Here is an 18534-nt window from a genome sequence, read left to right as displayed (position 1 = left end):
AGTGAAGTCTCTCAGTCGTGTCTGCCTCTTCGCGACCCCATGGACTGCAGCCTACCAGGCTCCTCCGTCCATGGGATTTTCCAGGCAAGAGTACTGAAGTGGGGTGACATTGCCTTCTCCGATCATAGTGTCTAAGAAGGGAATAATGAAATTCAAATGAGCATTGTTGCATGTTCAGAAATTATACATGGAGTCAACTTCTCCACATCTTCAAGATGAATCATCAAACTATGAAATGAGCTAAGATTCTTTCAACTTAATTGTAATTATATTACAAAGAAGGCCTAGCCACCTCAGTGGGGTAAGCTTATCCAGAGATTATTCTGTTGACAGAATTTCAAAGAGATTTTAAATAGCTACCGCACTTCTCATTCCGTCTGTCCTTTTCCTGGTTATAATTTAATATTTCATAACTAATTCATGTGGATTAGGAAGAGACTGAAATAGAATCATTTGACCTAAGATGATATTTTTAATAAAAATATTGTATTTTGGAAAGCCTTATGTGATGTCCATCTAGTTCACATTGTTATAATATTTACATACTTACTAAAAGAAATTTTAAAAATCATTTAACAAGTAAAACCCAAATTATCCCATAAACAAAAAATGCTTCTTTTGGAGGAGAAGAAATGGGGTTTGATTTTCCCACCATTATCCAGGCTTCCCTTGTGGCTCAGCTGGTAAAGAATCCACCCACAATGCAGGAGAACTGGGTTCTATTCCTGGGTTGGGAACATTCCCTGGAAAAGTGAAAGGCTACCCACTCCAGTATTCTCGCCTGGAGAATTACATGGACTGTATAGTCCATGGGGTCACAAAGAGTCAGACATGACAGAGCAACTTTCACTTTCATGCATTTCTTCATTTTTCTCTAGTGGTAGTCAAGTTTCTATCATCTGGTCACAGATATGACTCAATATTTTTGAGCAATGACTGACTCAAAGCCTCAAGACTTTTCCTAAAAAGAAAAAAAGAGTTCAACAAACAATTTATAAAAAGCACCATTTCACAACTTTATTGTCCCACAGAGCAAAACATTTTTAATGAATAACTTATTGTAATATTTGTTTTCCCCCTTAAAAATACATTAGTACCATAAACTAGATATCATTAAAAATTTCAATATTATGATTTGGAAGTATGACATCTATCATATCACAAAACATTATCTCTTATGTTCTAGATATGCAATTCCAGACAGGGTGAGAAATATCTTGTGAGTAATTTTACAATAATTATGAGTTCAATGTATTAAAATATACTGCGTGGCTCAGACCTTACAACTTAACAACTGAAAGACTATTCTCTAGCCTTTTTTTGCAGAGGGTAAAGCCTGTGAAGGGCCTCCCTGGTGGTTCAGTGATAAAGAATCTGCCTGCCAATAAGATCCCCTGGAGAAGGAAATGGAACCCACCCCAGTATTCCTGCCTGAGGAACACAGAGGAGCCTGGCAGACTATAGTTCACAGGGTCGCAAAGAGGCAGCCACGATTTAGCGACTGAACAGCAACAAAGCCTGTGAAAGGGGCTGTCTTTTTTTTTTTTTCCATAGAATTGAATTAGAGCTTTGAATTCAGTGTACCAAAAGTGTAACTTATTATTGAAGTTATTATTGAACTCCAATAATGTATTAGACGCTATCTGCAGCACTGAAGTCCCAGAGATAAAAACGGCTTGGTTTCCTTCCTTAATGTAGATAAGATTATTTCAACCTTCTGTGGCATATTCAATTTCAAAGTCAAGCACACATTTCAGTGGAACCATTGAGAAGGACAGTGGGGCCAGGGGTAGAATACAAACAGAATTCAAGAAGGTCATGATACTAGAGCAGAAGCTTAAGAGATAGAGATGCATCATCAGGTAAAACCTAATAGACAGACTGTATCCAGAAAGAAGTGGTAGACAGAGATAGCCTTCTCCAGGGGATCTTCCTGACCCAGGGATCAAACCTGGGTCTCCTACACTGCACGCAGACTCCTTACCATCTGAACAACCAGGAAAGCCCAAAAATAGCCACAAGCAGAGACAAAAGAGATGAACAAATAGCTTGCAACATGCAGGGTCATAACAAACCAGTGATAAGAGCAGACTTGGAGCTTTTGGTTAAAAGCATGGGCTCTAGAGCCAGACTGTCCAGATGGGTTCCCATCCCAGCTGGATCCTAATCTCTAACTGTGGGTGGTAAGTCATTTAATCCTTTTGTGCCTCAGTGTTCTCCTTTATAAAATGGAAATGATGATGATAATAGGATTATCCCATATGAGTGTTTTCAAGATTAAATGCTCAAAGATGCTTAAACAAGCAACTAGCATGTAGGAAGCACATGATAAAAGTTACTGTCGCTATTTTTAAAATATGAGGGCAAGAAAGCCAAGGCACCACATTAAAAAATCAACCCTTGAAACTAACTCTATTCCAGATCTCTACCTGCAGTATCACAAATGACAAAGAAAAGAGAAAGAACTGGGCTTGACATCATGAATGTATTTGCAAAGCCCCATCACCATACAGATATATGACAGCAGTTCAATAGCATCACCTTTCTTTATGGAGCATATACATTTATACATTGATTTTGAAGATGACAGCTTTTGTGCTCCTTAATCTGTAGTGATTGGCATATTGCCAATAAGAAATAAATAAGTCAAGGACATTGTGTTTTAAACTTAAAATGTGATACAGACTCCCTGTTACAAGGCAAATTCTTCATTTCCAATTGTTGACTCAGATAATACTTTAAAAAAAAAAGAATTTCAGCTGTTTAAATTTAGCATGCTGAGAAAGACCAATCTTAAAATACTGTTTGGCATTATGCCCATAACATTTTCATTTTATTCCTTGTTAGTATTTGTCTTCTATGATGAGACGACAAATGACAGTAATCATGTTATTCTCCTTAACACTTCAAATTTTACCTAAATGAACCATTTTGCTTTTATCCTCACCAGTTAAAGATGGCCTTTCATTTCCTGGCAAATTTTCAGAAGGTGATTATGCAAGAGCCAGTGATATTTCCAAGCACTGTTTTACCTCTTCAGTCATCATCTAGTCTTTCTCCCTACTTTTCTTTGAATCATCATTTTTACTCTTAAACACACATACATGCACACACACGCAAAGGAGATTACCTGAACACAAGGCTAATCTAATTTTTATAATCAGACCTATTTAAGGAGATATTTTGATTCTCTGCTTTATCTGTGCCTTTAAACATCCCCACCCCACACACAGCCCAAATAGCTTGTTTTTTAGAGTTCCTCAGAGCACAGAATCTAGACAAGGTCTCAGCCCAGCCTCCAACCATGTGATATCCTTATTTTACTCCCACATTAACTCCATCATCGTTCTTCCCAGCAAAGATGCCCTCGGCTTCATTTTCATGATTCATGAAGCCAGAGCAGAACACTGAAATTGGAATTGTAAAGTACGCCAAATTTGGTTTTGGGGTCAATTTAGGTTCCAATTTAAGCAGATTCAATCTGGTATCAGTAAAGCTGAGAGTTCTTTCTTGACTGATATAATTTTTCAAACACTCTGAGCCCACACCATCCATAAAACAATAAGCTCATTCCACTTGATCCATGGTAGAGTACCGTTGCAATAAAACAAAGTGACAAAGTGATGAAGAGTTGGAGCTAGTCACACTTGAGGGCTAATCCAAGCCCACCATTTACTAAATATGTTCCTTTGGTAATTTGCTTATTCCCTCTGGGGCTGAATTTCTTATAAATGGGAGAGAATGCCATCTCTCTCCTGTAGCTCTTATCCTATAAGTGAGAAAACATATTCAAAGTGCTTAACCTTTAAAAGGGCAAGACAGGGGAAGGTACAAACTACTTGGTTTAAAATAAATAAAATAGAAAGGTGTAATATACAGCTCGGGTTATACAGCCAACATTTTAGAATTTTTAAATGGAATGCAATCATAACAATACTGAACCACTATGTTATACACTTGAAACTCATACTGTAAATTGACTACAATTATAAAGCAAATAAACAAAGTGCTGAACCTAAGTCCTGCCATTACTGCACTCACCATAACCAGGAACTTCTTATGGTTTACATGGTGAGGAAGCCATACATGCAAATAACTTAAGGAGCTAGCAAGGAGTTGAACCTACTTCACAGTCAATACCCAAGGATGAACAGGTGCGTGGGATTCTTACTGGAGGTCATATTTTGTGTTGGTGTTTTGCAAGAGCAAGAAAATGCCATAGATGCAAGAGGAACAATAGGAAGAGGCTTCTCCAATATCTTGTCTAGAGCTTCCTCCAGGCAAGGGCTTCTAAGCTAAAGGTGTTACTCTTGTAAAGAGAATAATGCTAGAGTCCAAGCATACATAAGTACAGTTCTATTCCTGAGTCCAGCCAGGAAGAGAAGCACCCAGGAAAGGATATTCTTAAAATATCATTTCAAGCCTAGATATCAATATCACAGTCGTGATTGGTAGGCAGAATAAGATTGAGGGACCAGATGATCTTCGTCTGGCTTGTCTGGCCACAACTCTTCTTCTTTCACGTGTGCAGGGAAAAGCATGAGTCACAGGATACTCGTCTAGTTCAGACTCTGTTCCAGCAAATCTTACCAATGGTTTAAACTTTAAAATAATTATTTTATTCCAAAAATGGCGAGGTTTGTTTACCAACAGGACAACCAAAATACCAAGCAAAGGTATTCCCCAAACTTAATACCACCTGCCTAAGTTTTTTCTTTAAAGAAATCCTGAAGGATTCCTATTCAATCTAAATTCTTAACAGTTTCAACCAGGCTCTCAGGCTGATTTTTATTCTCTTTAGCTAAATTCTTGCAGAGAAGGCAATGACAACCCACTCCAGTACTCTTGCCTGGAAGATCCCATGGATGGAGGAGCCTGGTAGGCTGCAGTCCATGGGGTCGCTAAGAGTCAGACACGACTGAGCGACTTCACTTTCACTTTTCACTTTCATGCATTGGAGAAGGAAATGGCAACCCACTCCAGTGTTCCTGCCTGGAGAATCCCAGGGACGGGGGAGCCTGGTGGGCTTCCGTCTATGGGGCCACACAGAGTCGGACACAACTGAAGTGACTTAGCAGCAGCAGCAGCAAAATTCTTGAGGTTTGGGTAATGATTTATTCTAGAGTTATCTGGGAACTACTTATAAACTCATCACAAACATATTCTTACAGTCTTTGTATAGATGTGTTTTTTTTTTTCATTTTTGCGAAAAACTTTAACCACCATCATGCATGCACTATCATAACACATATATCCCCTGGATTATATTTGACTTTGTGATATAAGTTTTTTTGCACTGAGTAATTATGCATGTATGGGATGGATTACCCCCAACAAGCTGGGTATTGCGATAAGAACACAAATATACCTGGAGATCCCTAAGTGTAGACAAAGTAATTAAATTATATTCAGAATATGTTTATAATAAAACAAGATTAGGTGCTTAGAGAAATATTGATAAAACTGAAAACTAAAATATTTGGAGATTATTAAACTAAAATAATTGGAAAAGTCTGATCTTTTGTTTCCTCTTTTCTAATAATGGAGAATTCAGATTACTTTACATTTCACAATAGTTGCTTCATAAGGTTTTGACACCCGTTTCCACCTATAGAATTTATGGCAGTACTTGAAAGTGTTCAGCTCAAAATTCTGGATTCTGTTTTGGATAACCTCTGCTTTTCCATTAATAGTTCTTGGAGAAAACTATAGTAACATAGTATTGTCTTCAACGATCCTGTAGCTAAGTCTAGTATTTTTGTGACATATTCTTTCTGCTGGAAAGAGTCCCGTTTTTTTCTCCATTATAAAAATCTAGTCAGTGTAAAAGAGGACCTGGTTAGAAATACCCCAGTGTTCTTAGATTATTCCTGGTTTCCTTTTTGAAAAAGACCTTTCATGTTCTGCCTGTATTCACATTCATTTGGTCATTTGCTTTACAATGGTCTGACCTGTTTCTACCTCCTTTTAAAAGTTGGTTATCTGCAATTTGAGCAGCCAGTAGAAGTCATTGTTTTTTTTAAGTTTTTTTAAGCCTTTTTTTTTTTTTTTTTTTTTTTTTGCCAGTGAACACAATGCTGCTTGGATCTAAGTAGAAGTCCATGTATGCAATAAACCAACACTTAGAAATTTCAAAGAAGGCACCGTTTAGCAAGTGGAAGAGATTATTGCAGTAGTAAGAAAGTGGGGGAATCCTGTACCCACTATAGAGTACTTGAATGTTTCTCATATCTTCAGTGTCGCCTAGCAATTATTTAAAGACCTACTTCACCTCTTAAGTAAATCAAAGACTCTTGTTTTGTTTGATGGTTTCTTTACAGGTTAGGAATAAGTCTGGAATGAAACTTAATTAACTGGGCATTTGAAAATCTAAGCCAGCCTCCTCACACATTTTCTGTTGAAAATGCAAGCTGTTATCCATTAGTAACTTTCAGAAGCCCACTCTCTTAAGTAAATCTAGAAAACGCATTTACCAGTGGTGCTGCCGAAAAGCACCACAAACAGGGTGCTTCCTGCAGACCTACCCGACAATCAGTGTCCGTAGGCACCTAACTGAGAGTAACTCGATTACAGCATAACTAGGACAGAAGTCAAAGAGACAAACCGATTTAATATCTCGTGGAGAATCCAAAGCTCTGCTTTTCTAACTTTCCTCGCCATTTCTGGTCAGCTTCCCTTCCCCCCGCACCACATACCCAGAAGCCACTCAAATTACCAGCCGTGTCGAGCTGAACTTACTGCAGTGTGATGCAGGCGAAGCCTGGCCACAGCTCTGAAGCCAGAGCGACTGCTTTTCCGGAGAGGAGCCGGGACTCGCCGGCTCACAGGATCCCTTCCAATTCACACGCTCCGCTCAGTCAGAAGGCTCCCTCACAGCTCGGCTTCCCCAGAGGAGTGGAGCTTCAAGAACTCTGCTCACAGCATCTCCTCCTCTCCACTTCCACCCCCCTTCCAGAACACCCGGCCCAGTCTAACTAGTGTCTGAGAGATGGAAATCCACTTCCAGTCAACAACACGGGCTGCCGGCAGCCTCCCGGTTCCTGACAATTTGCAACTCAAAAACCGCGGAGGCTGAAAGCTGGAGGTTTCCGGAGCCTCCAAGTCATCTTTGGCAGCCCCCTCCCCACGCCTCACTCCTCCCACTTCCCCCCTCCTCCACCGCGGCCGCCTCCAGGCTCCCACTAGGTATCACGGATGATTATTTTATTACCCATACCAATAAGCATCAGGAGGAATTTGTCAGAGATGAAATACCTGTTGTCCATGACTAATGCTCTTCTCTCGTGTCTTTGCGTCCTTGATTTATAGCAAGATGCGTTGATATTGAAGTGTGTGTGTGTGTGTGTGTGTGTGTGTGTGTGTGTGTGCGCGTGTGTGTGTGTGTGCAGCGAGGAGGAGGCGATCCACGCAGCGGCTGCAAGCAACAGCCTTGCCTATCTCTGGCTGCCGCTTCTACCGCTGCTGTTGCTACTACTGCTGTTGGAACTCGGGGGAAAGGAGGCAGGAGACGGTGCTCCAGGGCTATTTCACTGCTGGAGCAGTTATAAGACAAGGGAGGAGGCTGGACAGGTAGAGTGGCTGTCGTAGAAGCTCTGAGCTTGATTCACCGCAATTACTACCATTCAGAATGCAATTCCCCTCCAACAGGAAACCTGATACCTGTCTGCCTCTCGCTTCAGCCAACCATAGTCCTTGATGGGTCATTGTTCATCAATGACCTGCCTAACCCACTTCTGAAAACTAGCAGCTGCACCCTCTTTCTATATTCGGACTTGGTAACCTGGGAACAGGTGATTGGGGGATGGATGAGGATGAAGGAAACGATGGGGGAGAGTAGGCCAATATTAAAAGAGTTGTACATATGTCTAACCAATTGGGGCACAGGTAAAAATGAAAGTTCTGAGCTATGTGTATAAAATAATGCATGGGGGGGTAATAAAAATATGTCGGTAAAAAAAGCATGCCTGCTTTACAAAATGTGTGCAAAGCCAGACAGTTTTTAAGGAACTTGTTTAACAGCTTAAATGCAGAGAATGTTGATATACATGCCCCCCGGGTGTCTCTCAGCTCCCCTGTGATACATCTACTGTGATTTCAATGTGTTAATACCACTGTCGGCTACAAATTCTGGTGAAACCTACTGGTTGCCGCTGTCTATGAATGTTCCCTTTCTCCTTATTGGCTGCTCATTCCCTGCCCTGTTATATCTCCAGATTATTCTCACATAAGGTGATATGCAACAGAGTTTATAAGTTAAAGAGGGTCTCCAAACCCTCTAAGACTAGAATACTTCTTAATGACTAAATGTATTTGCTATAGACTGTCTTCATGTTCTTGTTCTGTAATAGGATGGGAGACTATGAACACACACAAGCACGAACATGCATGCACATGCCTTAATTGAATATTACTTTTAATCTGCTTTCAGCATTCAATTTTCTGACCTAAAAATAAACTTAATTATTTTTTATTTTATTAGTAATGGACACCTTTAATTATCTCTACCTTACTCTGAGCAATTTTCATATATGCCATACATTTTCCCAGTTGTTAGGGATTGTAGAGTCAGGATTAAATTGAACAGATGTTAATGAAAAAAAAGGAAAAGTCCCTGGAAATACAACAGGGAACCCAGAAGGAGGGAAGAAACCCAAAAGGATTACATAGTACATCTTTTCCTGATCTGTTTACATTAGAAAAATCTCTGTCTTTAGCAAAACAAAGCCCAGTTAATGTTCAAAGCATTTCTCAATTATCCAATAAGTATCAATTTTACTAAACCAACCCAACTACAATTATAACAAAAAAAAAGTTTTCTTTTAAAAATGATGCAATACAGTAAATTCAGAGTATCTACAACTTTTCAAACGTCAAATTCTAATGAAAACTGATGCCAAACAGCCACATATTTTTGCCTCAGTTTCTGTTTGTCTACTAAATATCATACAACATGTAACTGATATTAAAAATCTGGAGAGGAGAGTAGATTGAAAACATAGACACTATCATACGTAAAATAGATAGCCAATGGGAATTTGCTATATGACGCAGGGAACTCAAACCAGGACCCTGTGACAACCTCAGGGGTGGAATGGGGTGTGGGGTGGGGGAGAGGTACAAGAGGGAGGGGCCATATGTATACCGGTGACTGATTCATGGTGATGAATGACAAACCAACACAATATTGTGAAGCAATTATCCTTCAATTAAAAATAAACAAATTAAAAACATAATAAAAAATGTGAAGCGTAATTCCACATTTCCTATTTATATACAACGGAACCTAAGGAACTAGGCAAAAATAGTGGACATCACTTAAAGACACATTTGATACAGAGACTAATTTTATTCCTAGGTGATGTGATGTGAAGTTATCCTGCCCTTCAAATCCCATAGTTTAGCAATATGGGGGGGGGGGGGCGGTGTGGGGGTAGAGCTTTACTTTTACTCTCACTTTAAAATTCAAATATATTTAGGAAGAGTAGTTACATTGTAAACATTCTTTAGACAGAGAGAGAATTTCTTAGATATCTTTATTACAGACAAACAGGAAACTAAAGATCCAGTCTAGATAGAAAAGGAAGAACCAGGAAGAATTGAAATAATTGATCATGAGCACTTAGTTTGGCTGGCTTTTAAAAAATTGCTTACAACATTAGTGAGATTTAAAGAAGAAACCACTTTCTTAACAAGACTACCACACAATCCCCAAGGTTTGATAATGGAAGAAGAAAAATTTTGGTTGGGGATTGATGGCTGATCCTTATCTCTGACCCTTGTAACTCAGTATTTTCCATTTTGGAGGAAAACTTAAAAATAACTGCTTTATAACCTCATGCCCATTTCTCTAAGATGCCTCTTGGTCCCCAGCTCTAAATTTTCAGAAACCTCATAAGGATCATTGTATACTTACTTAATCTAAAAAGATAGTGATAGAAAAATGAACTTGTCCTATAAATTCCCATTAGTCAAAAAAATCTACAATTTATGGGAATACAGAAAGAAATAATTTCTTAACTTTCAACTAAATCTCTTTTACAATAGAAACATGTATTCTCAAATTAAATTCAGTGATTTAATAATACTCATTCACTGCAAAGAAAAGCCAAAGGTCAGTAAACCTACAATGGCAGAAGTCCTGTTTTTCTAGCTCACTCATGTATCTCTGGAATCCATCAAAGTGCTTAAAATATGTGTATGCATAGTAAATAGTTGTTGTTTGTTTTTAATAAATGAGAAAATGAGTCAATAAATTAGCCTATGAATACAGGGCATTGGAAAGATAAGTGGACAGAGAATAAAGATGTTTAAATTCACCCAGCCCTTACTCTGCTGGTAAATAACTGTGGCGCTTTAGGGAAGTGACTCACTTGTGGTTTCAAGCATCCTTTCAGGCGTATCACTCAGACCCCACAAAACTGTAATAAATGCCTGTCCCTAGTACTTCGCCAAAATGGTTTTTCTACTATACAAATTCAATCAATAAAATTCCCTAAAATCTCATTTCCTGAGCATTGTACAAACCAATAACAACAGGACCCATATAATCTCTAAGAAACACATGGTTTTCTCCCACTTTTGACTCTTAAATCTGCAAGTGGTCAACTGAGTACTGGGCCAGATGCTTAAAGAAAATAGGATGTTACACACTTAAGTGTGTGTTTCTAAAATAATAGTCCTGAATCGGTGATTACAAGCAAGACCTTTGTTGACATTCTACAAACAGAAATAAAGTAAATCGTATACAAATAAAAAAATTATGAGAAGCAGAGCTTAAATAATGTAATACCATAGATTACTTACAGTAAATATAAGTCCGTGTTCAATCACAGACTTCTATGTAAACTGGTATTTAAAAACACCTTGTCATGTTAATTTTATTCAACAAACATTTACTGAACATCCATTTACTGCAAAGCATTGGAAAGACAAACACAGTCCAACTGCATTTAAAGGACATATGGCCCCATAAAAAATGTATTCCTACTTTGCAATTAAAAGTTTTTGATTTAAGCATATTATGTTTTAGAAAAATAAAATAGTTCAAACATATCAAACATGATTTAAAACCTAGCCAAATTTGACTAGGTTGATGAAAGGAGAGCTACCTCTTAAATTGAGCAGACTGTCACATGGGGAATATTCCACTGGTTTCCAATCAGTGAATCAATAGATGTAGGCTGGGAGGTTGGGGAAGATCCAGAAAAAATACAATCTTATGGAATGACTTTAAAAAAGTAATAATCACAACATGCTGGCTATGGACAGGCCCTTGACCTCATCTAGTTCAATTTTCATATTTTATAGGCTAGAAACTAACATCTTATTTCATCATGGTTTATTGCTGGGAAGGTTATTTACCAGTTTCTCCACTATGAAGGAACAGCACAGTGTTAGAGATGGGAATATCAGACTATCTTACCCACCTCCTGAGAAATCTGTATGCAGGACAAGCAGCAGAAGTTAGAACTGGACATGAAACAACAGGCTGGTTCAAAACTGGGAAAGGAGTACATCAAGGCTGTATACTGTCATCCTGTTTATTTAACTTTTATGCAGAGCACATCACGGGAAGTACCAGGCTGGATGGTAGGCACAAGCTGAAACCAAGATTACAAGGAGAAATATCAGTAACCACAGATATGCAGATGACACCACCCTAGTGGCAAGAAAGTAAAGAGGAATTAAAGAGCCTCTTGATGAAGGTGAGAGAGGAGAGTGCAAAAGCTAGCTTAAAACACAACATTTAAAAAATAAAGACATGACATATGGTCCCATCACTTCACAGCAAATAGATGGGGAAATAATGAAAACAGTGATAGACTTTATTTTCTTGGGCTCCAAAATCATTGTGGATGGTGACTGCATGATGCAATTAAAAGAAGCCTGCTCCTTGGAAGAAAAGCTATGACAAACCTAGGAAGCGTATTAAAAAGCAGAGACATCACTTTGCTGACAAAGGTCTGTATAGTCAAAGCTATTGTTTTTCCAGGAGTCATGTAAAGATGTGAAGTTTGGACCATAAAAGAAGGCTGAGTGCCAAAGCACTGGTGCTTTTGAACTGTGGTGTTGGAGAAGACTCTTGAGAGTCCCTTGGACTGCAAGGAGATGAAACATGTCAATCCTAAAGGAAATCAGTCCTGAATATTCATTGGAAAGGCTGATACTGAAGCTGAAGCTCCCATACTATGGCCACCTGATGCAAAGAGCCGACTCATTGGAAAAGACCCAAGTGCTGGGAAAGATTGAGGGCAAGAGGAGAAGGGGGCGACAGAGGATGAGATGGTTGGATGGCATCACTGTCTCAATGGACATGAGTTTAAGTAAGCTCAGTGAGATAGTGAAGCACAGGGAGGCCTGACGTATTGCCATTTATGGGGTCACAAAGAGTCGTACACAACTTAGCTACTGAGCTGCTGCTGTCCATTATAAGGATCTCAGAAGAAGAAAGAAATGGGCAGAAAATGCAACTGATGCAATAATGGATGAAAAGGTCCCTTCACTGAGGTATAATCAACAAAATTAGAATATATTTAAAGTGTACAGTGTGATAATTTGAGGTACATATACATTATGAAAGAATTCCCATTACCAACTTAATTAACATACCCATCACTTCATGTATTTGATTTTTCTCTTATTTTTGTGAAAACACTTAATGCTTCTACTCTCTTAGCAAATTTCTATTATAAAATACAGTTTTACTGACTGTGTCACCATGTTATGTATTAGGTCCTCACAATATATTCATCTTAAAACTGAAAGTGTGTATCCTTTTACCAGCCTCTACCTAATTCTCCCACTACTGTTGATAGTTCAACTATTTTTTTAAATTCCATATATAAATAAAACCATGCAGTATCTTTTTTCTCTTACTTATTTTACATAGTTTAATGCCCTCCAGGATCATCTATATTATTAAAAACTACAGAATTTCCTCCTTTTTAAGGCTGAGTTATATATATATGTGTGTGTGTGTGTGTGTGTGTGTGTGTGTGTGTGTCCTAGGTCATCACAGAGTGGTTCAGTTCAGTTCAGTTCAGTCGTGTCCGACTCTTTGTGACCCCATGAACCGCAGCATGCCATGCCTCCCTGTGTATCACCAACTCCCAGAGTTCACCCAAACCCATGTCCATCGAGTCGGTGATGCAATCCAACCATCTCATCCTCTGTCTCCCCTTCTCCTCCTGCCTTCAAACTTTCCCAGCATCAGGGTCTTGTCCAATGAGTCAGCTCTTTGCATCAGGTGGCCAAAGTACTGGAGTTTCAGCTTCAACATCAGTCCTTCCAATGAACACCCAGGACTGATCTCCTTTAGGATGGACTGGTTGGATCTCCTTGCAGTCCAAGGGACTCTCAAGAGTCAGAGTGGTGGAGGCCACAAAAAGGAGAATGCTCTTTTTGGATCAACACTCTTGGCAGGTCATGGGTGGGACTCACAGTGACCTCACTGCTGACTCTTGCAGCTAATGCTGCTGCCTGGAATGAGAGTTACTCTCTGGTTCCCAGAGGGTACCCACCAGGACGCAGAATAGGATGTCTAGAATGAAAAATGCAACTTGGGCTGAAGGGCAAGGAGAAGCAGATGCTCTGCAGTTGCCAGAAAATGTTCACCTGCTGAGGTGGAGGTGCATCCTGTTATGTGGGTGTGAGTGTGGGTATGCGAATAATGGCTTCCCTGGTGGCCCAGACAGTAGAGAATCTAACCGCAATTCAGGAGACCTGAAGTTTGATCCCTGGATTGGGAAGATCCCCTGGAGAAGGGAATGGCTACCCACTCCAGTGTTCTTCCTTGGAGAAGTCCAAGGACAGAGGAGAAGCATTTTCTTTATTCATTCATTGGTTCATAGGCACTTAGGGTGTTTCCATACCTTGGCTATTGTGAATAATGCTGTCACAAACATGCGAGTAGAAATACTTCCTCAGGATCATAATTTCCTTTCCTTTGGATATATATGAATACACACACAGAAGTGAGAATGCTGGATCATACAGTATTCTTAATTTTCTGAGGAATCTGCATACTACTTCAGAGAGGAGTCACACTGATTTATTTCCCCACCTACAATTCACGAGTCCCCATTTTTCACATCCTTGCCACCATTTATCTCTTGTCTTTTTGATAACAGACATCCTAACAGGTGTAAGGTAACATATCGCTGTGGTTTTGATCTGCTCTGATCTAGGTTATTTCCTTCCTTCTACTAATGAGCTTAGTTTGTTCTTTTTTTTCTAGTTCCTTGAGGTCTAAAGCTAGGTCATTTATTTGAGATCTTTCCTTTTTCTAAATGTGTGCATTTATCACTACCAACTTCTGTCTTCCAACTGATTCTGCTGCATCTCATAAGTTTGGTATGTTGTGTCTCCAACTTCATTTGTCTCAAGATTTTTTTTTTTTTTTTTTGGATCCATTTGTTGTTAAGGAGCAGGCTGTTTAATCTCTACATATTTGCGAATTTTCACTTTTTCCTCTTGCAGTTGGCTTCCAGTTTTATACTGCTGTGCTTGAAAAAAGATGTCTGATATGATTTCAATCTTTTTAAATTTATTAAGACTTGTTTTGTGGCATAACATTTAATCTGTCCCAGAAAATGTTCAAAGGGCATTGTGAAGAATGTGTATTCTGTTATTGTTAGAATGAATGTTCTGTGTATGCTTGTTATATCTATCATTTAGCCTAAGTCCACTCTTTCCCTATTGATTTTCTCTCTGGATAATCAACCATTATTGAAAGTGGGGTATTGAAGTCCCCTATTACTGTACTGTGGTCTATATCTCTCTTCAGATCTGTTAATATTTGCTTTATTTAATTATGTACTCTGACATTGGGTGTATAAATATTTATAATTGTTATATAATCTTGATGAATTGACCTCTTTATTATGATACAATGGCCTTCTTTGTCTCTTGTTGCCATCTTGGCTTAAAGTCTAATTTCTTTGATATAAATATAGCTACCTCTGCTTTCTTTGGCTTGTCTACATGAACCCTCTATTCGGTAAATCACCTACCCCCTTTTCACTAAAATCATTTTCTAAAGATTTATCTTGTTCTTTTGATTGGAACATATTCCCATATTTCTTCCTTTCCCTTGCCTTTCCAAGTTGGTTTTTGAACATTAGGTAAGACAGCCACCTCTCCTAATCTTGACAGACTGCTCTCTTGTAGGAGATAAAGTCTATCAGTCAGCCCAGTTCAAGCTCTAGGTTTTCACTCAATCCTTTGTGATTTTCCAAGCTGCAGTCTTTGTTCTCAGGGGCTCCCAGTATTTGAGGGTGTGCCAAGACCTGTCAGTACACAAAAGGGAATGCTTGCAGTCGGCACCTAGCAGGGTAATTAGAAGCCAGATCCTCAAGTACCAGCTGGAAAACTATGCAGTTAAGCCTCCACCCAAGAAAAACTGGGAGCTGGGCAATTTTGCCTGTTTCTTTTGTGTTGAGTATGGGTGTATAATCATGGTATGGGGGTGAGGTACTCCTACTCCCATTTAAAAACTGCTTCTTTTTAAATTAAATTTATTTATTTTTAATTGAAGGATGATCGCTTTACAGTATTGTGTTCATTTCTGCCAAACATCAACATGCTAACAACTGGATCTTTAGAAGCACAGATACATGAAAAGATATCCTGTGCTCATGGATTCTAAGAATTAATGTTCAAAAGTGACCATTCCACCCAAAGCAATCTACCGATTAAATGCAATCTCTATCAGAAATCCAATGACACTTTTTACAGAAATAGAAAAGCCCTAAAATGGGTGTAAAATCACAAAACACTTCAAACAGCCTAAGCAGTCTTGAGAAAGAACAACGCTGCTGACACAGTTCCTCATTTCATACTACGCGGTGCTACGTTGCTTCAGGAACGTCCAGCTCTGTGTGAGTCTACGGACTGTGGCCAGCCAGGCTCCTCTGTCCCTGGGATTCTCCCGGCAAGAACACTGGAGTGGGTTGCCATGCCCTCTTAAAGGGGACCTTCCCGACGCAGAGATCAAACCCGTGTCTCTTATATCTCCTGTGCGTTCTTCTTGTGTCACCTGAGAAGTCTAAGTTCCTTGACTTTGTTTCTGGCAAAGATTTTTTTAGATATAATATCAAAACACAGGAAACCAAAATAAAAAGTAGACTACAAGAATCTAAAAGCTTCTGCACAGCAAAGGAAACCAACAAAATAAAAGGGCAACCTATGCAATGAGAGAGTATATTTGCAAACCACATATCCAAAAGGGTTAACATCCAAAATATAAATGACATTTACATTACTCAATAGCCAAGAAGATAATAACTCAATTATAAAATGAGACAAAGATGTGATAGATATTTCTTCAAGGAAGACATACAAATGGTAACAGATATGAGAAAGAGCGCTCCACATCACTGGTCACTAGGAATACACAAATTAAATTTACAATGCTGTATTGTCTCTTACCTGTTAGGATGTCTCTCATCAAAAAGCAAGAGATTGCAAGTATTGCTGAGTATATAGACAAAAGCGTACCCTTGTGCATTGTGGGTAGGAATATAATTGGTGCAGTCAGTGCAGAGAACAGTAGGGAAGTTTCTAACAGAATTAAAATAGAACTATCATATGACCCAAACTTCCATTACTTCATATATATCCAAAAACTGAGAAGAAGATCTCAAAGAGACATCTGCACCCCCATGTTCACGGCATCATTATTCACAATAGGCAAACTATGGAAACCTAAGTGCCCACCAAAGAATGAATGGCTAAAGGCAAAATGTGTATGCACCTATAGTACATACACACAGTGGAATTTTATTCAGTGATGAAAAAGATAACACTGCCATGTTCAGCAACTCAGAAATCCTTTCATTTGTGTACATGCATCAAATCATCACAATATACACCTTAAATATCTTATAATTTTACATGTTGATTATACCTCAATAAGACTGAAACTTTAAAAACTTTAAATAAAAGCTATGAACTTATATACAAAACAGAAAGAGACTCACAGACACAAAATCAACCTTATGATTACCAAAGGGGAGAGTAGGGAGGAGGAATAATTTAGGAGTTTGAAATTAACATACACACACACACACACATATATATGTGTGTATATATATATATATATATATATAAACATTTCAGACTCTTTTGTTGACTATGATGATTACTTCATTTCTTCTAAGGGATTCTTGCCCACAGTAGTAGATATAATGGTCATCTGAGTTAAATTCACCCATCCAGTCCATTTTAGTTCGCTGATGCCTAAGATGTTGATGTTCACTCTTCATCTCCTGTTTGACCAGTTCCAATTTGCCTTGATTCATGGACCTAACATTCCAGGTTCCTATGCAATATTGCTCTTTACAGCATCAGACCTTGCTTCTATTACCAGTCACATCCACAACTGGGTGCTGCTTTTGCTTTAGCTCTGTCTCTTCATTCTTTCTGGAGTTATTTCTCCACTGATCTCCAGTAGCATATTTGACACCTACCGACCTGGGGAGTTCATCTTTCAGTGTCCTATCTTTTTGCCTTTTTATACTGTTCACGGGTTTCTCAAGGAAAGAATACTGAAATGGCCAAAGAAAGGCAATGCCAAAGAATGCTCAAACTACCAACAATTGCACTCATCTCACATGCTAGTAAAGTAATGCTCAAAATTCTCCAAGTCAAGCTTCAGCAATACATGAACCATGAACTTCCAGATGTTCAAGCTGGTTTTAGAAAAGGCAGAGGAACCAGAGATCAAATTGCCAACATCTGCTGGATCATCAAGAAAGCAAGAGAGTTACAGAAAAACATCTATTTCTGCTTTATTGACTATGCCAAAGCCTTTGACTGTGTGGATCACAATAAACCATGGAAAATTCTGAAAGAGATGAGAATACTGGACCACCTGACATGCCTTTTGAGAAATCTGCATGCAGGTCAGGAAGCAACAGTTAGAACTGGACATGGAACAACATGGTTCCAAATAGGAAAAGGAGTATGTCAAGGCTGTATATTGTCACCCTGCTTATTTAACTTATATGCAGTGTACATCATGAGAAACACTGGGCTGTATGAAGCACAAGCTGGAATCAAGATTGCCAGGAGAAATATCAATAACCTCAGACATGCAGATGACACCAGCCTTATGGCAGAAAGTGAAAAAGAACTAAAAAGCCTCTTGATGAAAGTGAAAGAGGAGAGTGAAAATGGCTTAAAACTCAGCATTCAGAAAACTAAGATCATGACATCTGGTCCCATCATTGCATGGCAAATAGATGAGGAAACAGTGACTGACTTTATTTTGGGGGCTCCAAAATCACTGAAGATGGTGACAGCAGGCAGGAAATTAAAAGATTCTTACTCCTTGGAAGGAAAATTGTGACCAACCTAGACAGCATATTAAAAAGCAGAGACAGTACTTTGCCAACAAAGGTCCATCTCTTCAAGGCTATGGTTTTTCCAGTAGTTATGTACAGATGAGAGAGTTGGACTACTAAGGAAGCTGAGTGCCAAAGAATTGATGCTTTTGAACTGTGGTGTTGGAGAAGACTCTTGAGAGTCCCTTGG

The 18534-nt window shown here is 38.9% G+C and overlaps 1 protein-coding gene across 8 annotated transcripts in view; it reads right to left on the bottom strand.

The window, feature by feature from the left end:
* The window catches only part of DGKB (diacylglycerol kinase beta), an 824229-nt gene extending 816732 nt beyond the window's left edge, over positions 1-7497 (bottom strand). For 6 of the 8 annotated variants that reach the window (XM_070470752.1, XM_070470765.1, XM_070470784.1 and 3 more), the window contains exon 1: positions 6739-7080. The gene's annotated coding sequence lies outside the window, so the exon portion shown is untranslated. Of the gene's footprint in view, positions 1-6738; positions 7081-7216 lie in introns of those variants that run through there. The other 2 variants (XM_070470763.1, XM_070470758.1) reach the window with 2 other exon arrangements.
* Between the last annotated feature and the right edge of the window lie 11037 nt (positions 7498-18534).

The sequence above is a fragment of the Odocoileus virginianus genome, chromosome 1 (assembly GCF_023699985.2).
Source record: "Odocoileus virginianus isolate 20LAN1187 ecotype Illinois chromosome 1, Ovbor_1.2, whole genome shotgun sequence".
Lineage (NCBI taxonomy): Eukaryota > Metazoa > Chordata > Mammalia > Artiodactyla > Cervidae > Odocoileus > Odocoileus virginianus.
This window is presented reverse-complemented; position numbering and strand designations above follow the sequence as displayed.